The 11,364-nt window shown below is 37.6% G+C and overlaps 1 pseudogene; it reads right to left on the bottom strand.

Annotated features, from left to right (window-relative positions):
• Positions 1-868: 868 nt before the first annotated feature.
• LOC102858254 lies at positions 869-2,933 on the bottom strand (annotated as a pseudogene).
• Positions 2,934-11,364: the final 8,431 nt, after the last annotated feature.

The following is an 11,364-nucleotide window of genomic DNA, read 5'->3' as shown; positions in this document are numbered from 1 at the left end:
AACAACAACAACAACAACCTGACAAAATTACACACACACACAAAGATTGAATTATACTGCACCAAGGTGTTTAAGGGTCATAAAAAAACCAAAATAGAATTGGAATATAGGTTTTGATAAGCTAAAAATGCATTTTGTAGTTTCTTAAGTAACCACTAAAATGAGCTTAAAGATATGTAGCTGAAAAATCAAAAAAGTACATTAAAAATTCACTTATTATATATTCCCAAAAGAAGTTGAGAAAGAGGACTGAAGAGGAGAAAAGCAGATAAAACAAGTTGAAACAAATAAGATAAAAATTTACACCAAATCATCTGAACATCGCTTGAACAAAAATAGATTAAATGCTCTCTATAAAAGGAAACAACAGTCAACCACAAAGTGAGATACTTGGTAATGAACCTAACTAGAGAAAAAAACCACAAACCCTATATTCAAAGAAAACTGTAGAACACAATTGTGAGACACAATAAAAGACCTAAATACATAGAAAAGTCTTTCCTGTTCATGGATAAAAAGACCTAATATTGTAAAAATGGCATTCCTATCAAAAGGAATGTAATGTTCAATGCAATCCTAATACAGATACAAAATTCATTCTTCGAGGAGATCAAAAGGGCAATTGTCAAGTTTATTTGGAGAGGAAAGAGACCCTGAATAAGCAAAGAATTTTTGAAAACAAAAATGAAGTGGGAGGCATAACACTCTCTGTCCTCAAAACTTACTACACAGTGGTAGTACCTAAAACAACGTGGTACTGGTACAATGAACAGGCACATAGACCAATGAAATAGAATCAAGAACCCAGAAATGGACCTCTCTCTCTATGGCCAACTGATATTTGACAAGGAAAGGAAATCTATCTGCATTAAGATGTCTGCAAATGAACCCCACCTCTAGGGTGACGGATACCATCCTCATATGCTTCTCCATTGTATTGATGTCATCTTTCCTGGTTTCTATCAACCCAGTTTGTATCAAAACCAGTCCACCAATTCTATGTGATCCATTGCATCAGTCTCTTCTACTTCCTCTCAAACAGGAGTTTTCCAGCAGAGAAAGTTTATCAAGAGAAAGAAAATCATTCTCAGAAATGTCAGCCTTACAGTCAGTGTTTGCACACCCTTTTCCATTTGGTCTATGATTTCATTTAGCACATATCTGATATTCTCATGCTTGACAATCTGACCTGCGTGAGAGATGATGACTGTAGTTCAGTTATCAAGAGTGGATATTGACTTTTGGAAGCCACACAAAACTTCAACCTGCTGTATGTTTATACACAGGAAAAGGTCATCTCTTCGTCTAGTAAAAATAGCATGATCTCTCGGATCCAAACCAATTATAAAATCTTCTGGGTCCAGTCTTACCTATTGGTCTCGTTCACCATGGAATGTTATCTTCTGACCATCTTTAATACCTTTGTCAATAAGAACTACAATCGTTTTCTCTTGAACTAACTTCCTTCCATTGTCACTTTCACATCTATCTCTAGAGTGGCTTCATTCCCCATGGCTTTGGCACTTCATTCATACAGACTGAATTTGCTGAACTACTCTAGATCCAATCTGATAACTTCTTATTTGTATTCCAGTAATATACGATTAGGACAGCATTCCACTGCTCCTTTCTTACCATTTTGGTCTTCACATTAGTCACAAATCACCTTCTTTTACAGAGCTAGTTTTTTTTTGTTGTTTCTTCCTATTGTTGTTATGTGTCATCAAGTTGCCTGCAGTTGCAACCCTGTGTGCAACAGCTCTGAAGCCGGCCCTGTCCAGAGCCAGTCTCACTGACCTTACCACACCTACCCTCATTGCCCTAGTAACTGTATCAATCCATCTCATCCAAGGTCTTCTCTCCTGTGCTGTCCCTCCATCCTTCTGAGCATGATATCCTTCTCTAAGGGTGGGTCCCTCCTGGCCACATACCCAAAGTCTGTAAGATGGAGTTTCAAATTCCTAGCCTCCAAGGAGAAACTTGGCTTCACCTTCTCAAGACAGACTTGTTTTCTTTGTGGTGTGCGGTATATTCAAGACTCTTCTTCAGCACCACAATTCAAAGGCATCAATTCTTCTCTTATCATCCTTAGTCATTGTTCAGCTCTCCGATGTAGAGCAGTAATTGCAAAGATCTTGGACTGGATCAAAAGCCCCTTAGTCTCTAGACTGACATCATTGCTATTCAGTATTCTGGACAGGTCCCTGACAGCAGATTTACCTGTTACAATTTGTTTTTTATTTCCTGACTGCTGGTACCAAGAATATTGATTGTGGAGCTGAGTAAGCTGTAACTGTTAACAACCTCAATTTCTTCTCTATCCATCCTGGTGCTGCCAATTGGCCCAGTGGTGAGAAGCTTTGTCTTCTTGCTGTTGAGCTTCAATCCATATTGAAGATTACAGTCCTTGACCTTTTGCAGCAGGCACTTCAGATCTACCTTAGTTTCAGCAAGTAAGGTTGTGTCATCTGCATAATATAGATATGTTGGAGTCTTCCTCCAGTTCTGATGTCACATTCCTCCTCATAAAGGAAGCCCAGCCTCCTGAATTATCTCTTCTGCAAATATATTGAGAAAGAATGGAGATAGGATGCATCCCTTCCTGATTTTGAACCACCATATAATTCTTCTAATGTTGCCGAGATCCAGTGGACGATATCTTTCTTTCCGCATTCTTCCACAACCTCCAAAAAACATATCTAAGATGTCCATGGGTGAGCCAAAACCAGTACCTGCTCTGTGCACACCTTGATGGCTTCTCCTTTATCACATAATTTATTTTTTTTCTTCACATCAGAAAGCTCTTCATGAATTTGGGAAGTCTGTCTATACTTCTCACCTTCATTTGGATTCTTATCTGTTTGGTACTTCAAGATTAGTTTCCTATAAGCTTTTTTCAACTTTTCCTGGGTGTCATTAGGTTTGACCCCAAAACATCATAAGTGATTTTCTATCACTATTGAGCTGGCCAAGGCTGGTGTGGGAAGGAGTGTATCTCTGTGCATAGTTTGGGTATCCACTGCTCCCTGGCCTCTCACCAATTGTTCTGGAAAGTTCTCTCTCAAAGGCATAGACTCTTATTCAGTTTCCTTATTCAGTGTCCAACTTTCACATGCGTACAAAGTGACTAATAATACTGGTGTTTGAGTCAAGCACACCTTAGTCTTTAAAATTACATTTTTACTCTTTAGAACTCTGAACAGATTGATACGTTATTAAATAGTTTTGTGCTGAGCACAGGAGGTGAAGAAGTAGAAAGAGGCAATGATGAAGAAACTATGGACTTTATCACATGTTTAATATTGCACTTATTGCATATAATATAGAGAGCTTGATAGACACTCAACAGAATTGGAAGGAAAGTCATATATGGATTCTTACCCATGCTAACAGGATAAGCTACCAGTTCACTTTCAATGTTTATGAACCTTGTTAATTCCTGGTAATGTTGTTGTTATGTGCTGTCAAGTAGACTACAGTTCTAGAGATCTTATGAATACTGGATCTGAATCCTGACCGATCCTATGCCATCTCTGATATGCTTGAGCTCATTGTTACAGAGGCTGTGCCAACCCATCTTGTAGAGCATTTTCTCTCCTATGTTGGCCCTTCCAGGTATGATGCCCTTTTTCAAGGACTAATCTCATAGGGTTGCTTAATAGCAACTCGACAGCACATAACAACAACAACAGTCTCTACTTACAACATGTCCAAAGTATGTATGGTGATGTTTCACTATCCTTGTCTCCAAGGAACACCCTGATAACACTTTCTCCAATGCACTTTTCCTTTCTTTAAAATAACATTTTATCTCAATTGTGATTTTAACAAACATTTACAGAGAAGTTAGATTTTCATTCATTCATTCTTGCACATTTTGCCCCCCACCCTCCATTCCCCTTCCCCAGTTCTTTTTTTTTTTTTTAAATATTCATTCATTGCTGCACAACTATATCCTCCCACCCATGTCCTCTTTGCAATGATATGTCTCTTATTCTGGTCTGTTGTTGTACATATAATGCTTAGTCATATATTCATTTTAGACAGTTCTTTCTTTCATCTGTTCCAAAGTAATGGTCTTTTTCTATCCCCTTTATCCTATTCTCCTCCAAACCCCCTATATCAGATCTGCATTATAACAGTGGTGGTATGCAGTATTTGTTCTTTTGTCCATGGGTTATTCAGTATACTTCTTCAATACCACAACTCAAAGGCATTGATTCTTCTGTCATCTTTAGTTGCTCATCATTTAGATACATAGAAAGTAATTGAAAAAACATATCTTGTATCAGACACACCTTGGTTTTTAAACTGGCATCCTTTATCTTCAATACTTTGGTAAGGTCCTTGACATCAGGTTTTTCCCAGTGCAGCACCTTTTTTTCCTTTAATTTCTTGACTTCTGGTACTGCAGAAGTTGAACTTGGATCCAAGAAAGATGAAATTATCCACAATTTCAATCTTTTCTCCACCTTTCAGGATACTGCTTATTGACCCAGCAGTGGGCGGTTTTGTTTTCTTAATGTTGAGATGTAATCCATACGAAGAAGTTGAAAAGTTTGTAATCTGCTATTCTGTAGCAAGGACTTCAGGTTCTCTTCACTTTCAACAAGCAAGGTTGTGCCATCTGTACAATGTCATTGTTAATGAGTCTTTCTCTGATCCTGATAGTACATATTTTGTCATAAATCCCAATTTCTCAAGTGATTTACTCACCATAAATAAAGACTAGGCATAGAGAAAGGACACAGCCTTGAAGCACACTATGGTGTTAGCTTAAAAGTTGGAGGGGTTTTTTAGCCATTACGTTTAGCTGCACCTGGTCTCTAAGTACATTATCAGCAGACACAGGGTCTTGCAAATAAATCACCAACAGCTCTGACACTAGGAAGAGAGAAAGAGTGCTTCCCACACTGGACATCAAGACTTGAGGCAAGAAAGACTTGAGGTGGGCAAGACTTGTCAAGACCCTGGTGAAAGAGAGACCTTGGTGTTGACTGGTATTGCTCTGGAGAAACTGTGGAAGGATGAGACCTGAGGCTTCTTGCCACAGTTAAAAGTTTGGCTGTTCTTGCCAGATGCTTAAAGCAGAAGCTCATTTGTAACTGTTGTAAGGCAAGTCTTGCTAGACACATTGGTTTTAAATACTCTGAGGCAAATCTTGCTTTTTTTATGATTTGGATTTGACTGCTGAATTAAGATGAGGGCCTAGACTTATCAAGGAATTATGCCTTCGAACTGTTGGGCTAAAGCCTAGACTTGTTTGGGCTGATATTCTTTATCTCCTCCATACTCCAGCTTTATTCCTAAGAAACCCTATTTTTCGTACCATAACTGTGAGTTGGAGAGTCAGAAGTTAATAAACAAACCACTTGATACTGGTGGGACAATAGGGGCAGCATGGGCCTGGGCTACGGGCTCTTCATCTGCTTTATGTTCTGATGTGGCGAAGGGCTGTGCTATCCTTACTCCCTCTGGCCCTTCCAGAGAGAAGCTCATGGCCCTCTGCCTCTATGTCCTGTTTTGGGGTTTTTTTAGTTTTGGTTGTTTGGTTTTTGTTTTTTCTCTTTAAGATACACACCTTTCTTGATTTTAGACTATATAGTGTTTCATTGTTTTGTTTAGACAACAGTCTTTTGGTTTCATAGGTTTCATAAAAGCACCATTCAGCAGCCTGGAATTTTGATTATTCTCAATGTTAATCATAATTTGTTATGATCCATACAATCAAATACCTCTGCATAGATGATGAAACGCAAAAGGGCATCCTTCTGGTGTTCTCTACTTTCAGCCAAGACCCTTCTGACATCAGCAGTGATGGTCCTCATGCCTCAGCTTCTTCTAAATCTAGGTTGAATGTCTGGCATGTTCATGTGTTGCTCTAATAATTTTTAATAATCTTCAGCAAAATTTGCTTCCATGTTATATCAATTAACAGTAGCTCTAGTATCTTTAAGTTAAACTTTATAATAAATAAAAAGAGAGAAAATTGATGTATATCATTTACTTCTGCTTTACATATCTGGCACAAAATAACCCCTTTGGTCTATATTAACATGAAATTATGCAGAGAAACTTGAGAAAAGGAGCAGGAGTGGCCACTACTTCCTAGACATCATACCTCCGGGAACTCTATGAACTTTGATAAATGTCAATAGTTGTAAAGGATGTACAGCTAAAAAAAAAATAGTTCTAGAGGGGCTTCAGGCCTTTTGTTCATAGGGTCGCTATGAGTCGTGCTTGACTTAAAGACAATTAGCAACAACAATAACAACAGATCCAATATAACTAAATTGATATAACACAAATGCAACACAGAGGGGACTTCCTAGAATATTTTACGAAGCCAGCAGACATTGATTAAACTCGTAAGATACAATAACAAAAATTAATATAGTAGTTACCACAGAGAAGGTTGTTATTGTTGTGTATTGTCAAGTCAGCACTGACCTACAGTTGACCCGCCAACTGGTTTTCAGTAAATTGCACAGAAGAAGATTGCCTTTCTTTGTCCTGAACAAATTAAGTAATGCTTGTGGTTGTTGTTAGGTGCTGTTGAGTTCAGTATGATCCTGTAATCCTATGAACACCAGATCTGACCCCGGTCCTAGTCTGTGTCATCCTCACAGGGCTAGTATTACTTAAAAAAATAAGTTAACAGGATTTTCTGAGGTGATGGAAATGTTCTTTATCTTGTTTTCAATGCTACTGTTGATTATCTGGAGAACACAACTGAAAATTACTATGTGTATCATTTATACCTTTTGGAATTAGTAAAATTTTGATAAAAAATATGAAATACCAAATGTTTATGGGAATGTGAAACTCTCTCACTCCTAATGGGACTATGGGATGATGTAACCTCCTTGGAGGATGAATTAGAAATTTCTTAGAAAGTTAGTTATTCTGCAAATCAGCCATTTAACTGCTATATATTTATCAAAATAAAAAAGTATCACAAAGTGTCTTAAAATATTATTCACAAAACTTCTCCATAAATTCCCAAGTGTATATATGCTCATCAATAACATGCTCATCAATAAAAAAATATGAACAAGTTGGGCTTCCACATTCAAGGGAAAGATAATTAGTGGGAAAAAAATAGGCACAAGAAATTATACACATAATGACATGGATGATCTGTAAAATTTGATAATTATTTTTGTTTCTTGATGGATATCCAAGTATATATAATTATCAGAACTCATCATACTGACCATTATTGATATGTATATTTTATCTATGTTGATAAATAAGTTACACTCCAGTATAAACCATAATAAATGAGAACTAATTGCTATAATTATTTTGCTGTTCTGACAGCCAAGCATTGTTAATAATTGGCAGCATTGTGATAGATGGAGGAGAGATTGAGATTGTAAACAATTTCAGTTTGCTTGGTTACACAATCAACACTCTTGAAACCAGCAGTCAGGAAATCATAAGATTAATTACATTAGGTAAATATACTGTCAAGGATCTCTCCAAACTGCTGAAGGGCAAGGATGTCAGTCTAGAGACTAAGGTGAGCCTCATCCAGTCTTTGGAATTACTTGCTATTCTTCAGGATTACTTGCTATGCATCAGAGAGCTGGACAAAACTAAGGATGACAGAAGATGAATTGATGCCTTTGAGTTGTGGTGCTAGAGAAGAGTATTGAGCATACCATGGACTGCCAAGAACTAACAGATCTGTCCTGGAGAGGGTAAAACCAAACTACTCCTTGGAGGCAAGGATATTAAGACTTTGTCTTGCATACTTTAGGCATGTAGCCAAAAGGCACCATTCTTTGAAGAAGGATATCATCCTTGAAAGGGTTGAGAGACAACAGAGGGGAGGAAGACCCTGGATTAAATGGATTGACACAATAACTGGAATACTGAGGGTAGGTGTGTCAGAGATAGTGAAACTGTTTTAGGATAGAACAGGATTCAGAGTGATTGTGCATTGGGTCACTATGAGTCCCAGGTGACCCAATGGTATGGAACTACAAAAAACAATAGTATGATTCTGATTCAAACTGTTACTAGTGTAGTATGTACACAGAAATTAATAGCAAGAAAATGGATATTTTATAAGCAATTGGAGGTTGGAGTTACTCTCCTGTCCTTTTTCTAGTTTTAAAATTTTCTTTCTTTTTGTATTTTACATAAGTATTAATGTACAGTGGATTATAGGGGAAAAGTCTTGTATTTTATGAGAAGAAACCATTAATAAACATTATAATAAATTTTGGGCATAAAATAGTAAATTACATTTTACTTGAAGAGAGAATCAAATTCACTGATTGTTGATCTTGGTCAACAGTTAAATGTTGCATAACATTTTAATATTTTGAAAACCTTTAAAACACAATTGTATCTTAGGTATTATGGCCAAAAATCACTGTTAGATGGATTAAAATGGTTCTTTGTTCAGAGATAAGTGTGTTATAAATATCTTCTCTAAGATTTTTTCCATCATTGAAATCATTAACTTAACCACATTTTTCTTGCATTAATGGATGCTTTTGGTTGATTTATGCACACTAGGTATTTGATATGTTTGTTGTCATTTTTCATGAAAGAGTAAGGTCTTTGAGAAACATCAAATGCAACTCAGATTTTGGAGAAGCTAATGAATAGTGGAGTGGGAAGATTCTTTCATTTGTTGTTAAGAAACTAGTTCCAATTCTGCATAACTCTGCAGTCTTGGGTAGTCATTCATTTTCTCTGCATTTATGTAGCTTTATGTGAAAATGAGATATATTGAACTCTGTGATATAAAGTTCTTATAGACTTTCTTTTACATGAGTCATGCTGTTGGCTTCCTTTAATCATCTTTGATCTCTCTTTTTTCTTTTATTTTGTGGCCCCTTATCTATAAACATTGCTCTGTTTCCCCCTAAACAATAGCAGATAAAGTATATTCTTTCTTATCACCTTAAATTACTTTCAGGAAAGAGTGGGACTATACTTTGTGATAAAACAAAATAACTAAAAACCCATCAGTGTTCATTCTTTGCTTCTAATTCTTATTTGTGTATGTGTGACACAGGACAATATCTGATACATGTTGTTGTTGTTGATCATCATTGATTGACTCAAACACAACTCATAGTGACCCAATAAACAAAAGACCCAAACCTTTTTTATAACTATCATCATTTCTCTAAGGTTATATAGAGTTTCTATAAGCATGGGGTAAAATATAATAAGAACATCACAGTTCTTTGACCTGAGCTTTTCTGGAAACAGTGTTTGTTATTGTTGCTATGTATCATTGAATCTCCTGCGACTCATAGCAACCTTATGTACAATAGCTCTGAACCCTGTCCTATCCTGAGCCAGTCTCACTGTCTTTGACACATCTACCCCCATTACTACAGTCACTGTGTCAATCCATCTCGTCTAGAGTCTTCCTCTTTTGTGCTATCCCTCTACACTTTCAAACATGATGTCCTTCTCCAAGGGCTGTCCCACCTGGCCACATGCCCAAAGTATGTGAGATGGAGCTTCAAAATCCTTGCCTCTAAGGAAAAATTTGGCTTCACACTTTCTAATACAGACATGTTTGTTCTATTGGCAGTCCATGTGTCTAAAGAGGAGAAAAGGGTACATGTTGGCATAGTGTCATGAGTCTCTCTCCGAAAAGGCCAGAGAGAGTAAGAATAGCATATGCCCCCTTACTGCCCCAGAGTTGAAAGCAGATAAAAAGCTGATAGCCCAGCCCCATGGTGACTCTAGAGCCACAGCAACAGCAACAGGTTTGTTTGTTCATTGCTGACTTACAGACTCATAGTTGTGGTACCATGAACATGACTTATTAGGGCAGGCAGTAAGACAGTGGGAGAGGCATAGCCCAAGTTGCAAGGCACAATTCCTCAGTTATTTCAGGCTCTGATTTCAGTACAGCAGTCGAATACAAATCATCCAGCAAGGTTTGCCTCCATGCAAACAAGCGTTCAGTAAGTTAGCTTCTCCTTCAAACATCCAGCAAGAACAGCAAACACCTTTAATCATGGCTTTTATCTCAGGGCTCATCTGCTTACACCTTGCCACAGTTTCTTCACAGCAATACCACAGTATCTCCAACATCATCACCTCTCAGCAACAAGGTCTGCTCCAGTCTCCCTCAAGACTTGCTGCCACAAGTCTTGCCACCCTGTGTGGGAAGCACTCTATCACTTATCGTACTCCCTCAGCTGTGATGTGATCTCTTTAGTGATGACTTGAAAGACCATGTGTCTGCGCAGTTAAGGTGGCTGAAGACCAGAGGGGGCTAACTAATGGCTAAAAAAGTTAATATCATGCCGTGGTATATATAGTCAATACTCCTCTCCAGCACCACAACTCAAAGGCATTGATTCTTCTTCTATTATCCTTAGTTATTGTCCAGCTCTCAGATGCATAGCAAACAATTGTGAAGACCATAGCCTGGATAAGAAGTACATTAGTCTCTAGACTGGCATCATTGCTCTTTGTGACAGGAGACTTCCCTAATACAATCTGTCTTTTGATTTCCTGAATTCTGGTGCCAAGAGTTTTGATTGTGAAACCAAGCAAGCTGAAATTGTTAACAACTTCAGCCTCTTCTCCATCTGTAGTGGTGTGGCCAATTGGCCCAGTGGTGAGAATCTATGTCTTCTTGATGTTGAGCTTCAATCCACATTGAAGACTACAGTCCTTGACCTTCTATAGCACATGCTTTAGGTCCTCCTCAGTTTCAGAAAGCAAGGTTGTATCATATGCATAACATAGATTGTTGATGAGTCTTCCTACAATCCTAATGTTACATTCCTCCTCATAAAGTAGATTGAAAAGGTATGAGGATGGGATGTATCCCTGATGCGCTCCTTTCCTGATTTTGAACCATGCAGTGTTTCCTTGCTGTATTCTGAAGACTGCTTCCCGGTCCAAGTATAAATTTCACATGAGCACAATCAGATGTCCTGGGAGTCCCATTAACATCTGAACAAAGAATAAAGAATATCTTTTGAATCAAGAGAATTTGATAATTTAAGGAGATGTTCTAAGCTTTACCAGTAAAGGCAATGTACATCTTCTAGCAATTGTAAAATGTCTTTTGATATGGGCTTTCCAGGGAGATCAGCTTCAAAGTTACACTGTCCAAAAGTAGGTGGCGTACATCTGATTTGCTTTGGAATGGACCAGTTGTCCCAAATCGATCATTAGTAGCATACCCTTTTACTCTAAAAGTGCTCCAATTTGGTCCTTATATATTCCCTCTTCTTTTAAATATCTAGTCTCAAACTCTGGTAAGTCTAGGAAAATCTTTCACTTCCCCAGATTAGATGATTCCCAATCTATTCACTATACGATCTTATATTTTGAACTCTGATTACTGAGTTGTAAGAATCTACA

The sequence above is a fragment of the Elephantulus edwardii genome, unplaced genomic scaffold, assembly GCF_000299155.1.
Source record: "Elephantulus edwardii isolate Elephantulus edwardi_28Jun2011 unplaced genomic scaffold, EleEdw1.0 scaffold00002, whole genome shotgun sequence".
In the NCBI taxonomy this organism is placed as follows: Eukaryota; Metazoa; Chordata; class Mammalia; order Macroscelidea; family Macroscelididae; genus Elephantulus; species Elephantulus edwardii.
This window is presented reverse-complemented; position numbering and strand designations above follow the sequence as displayed.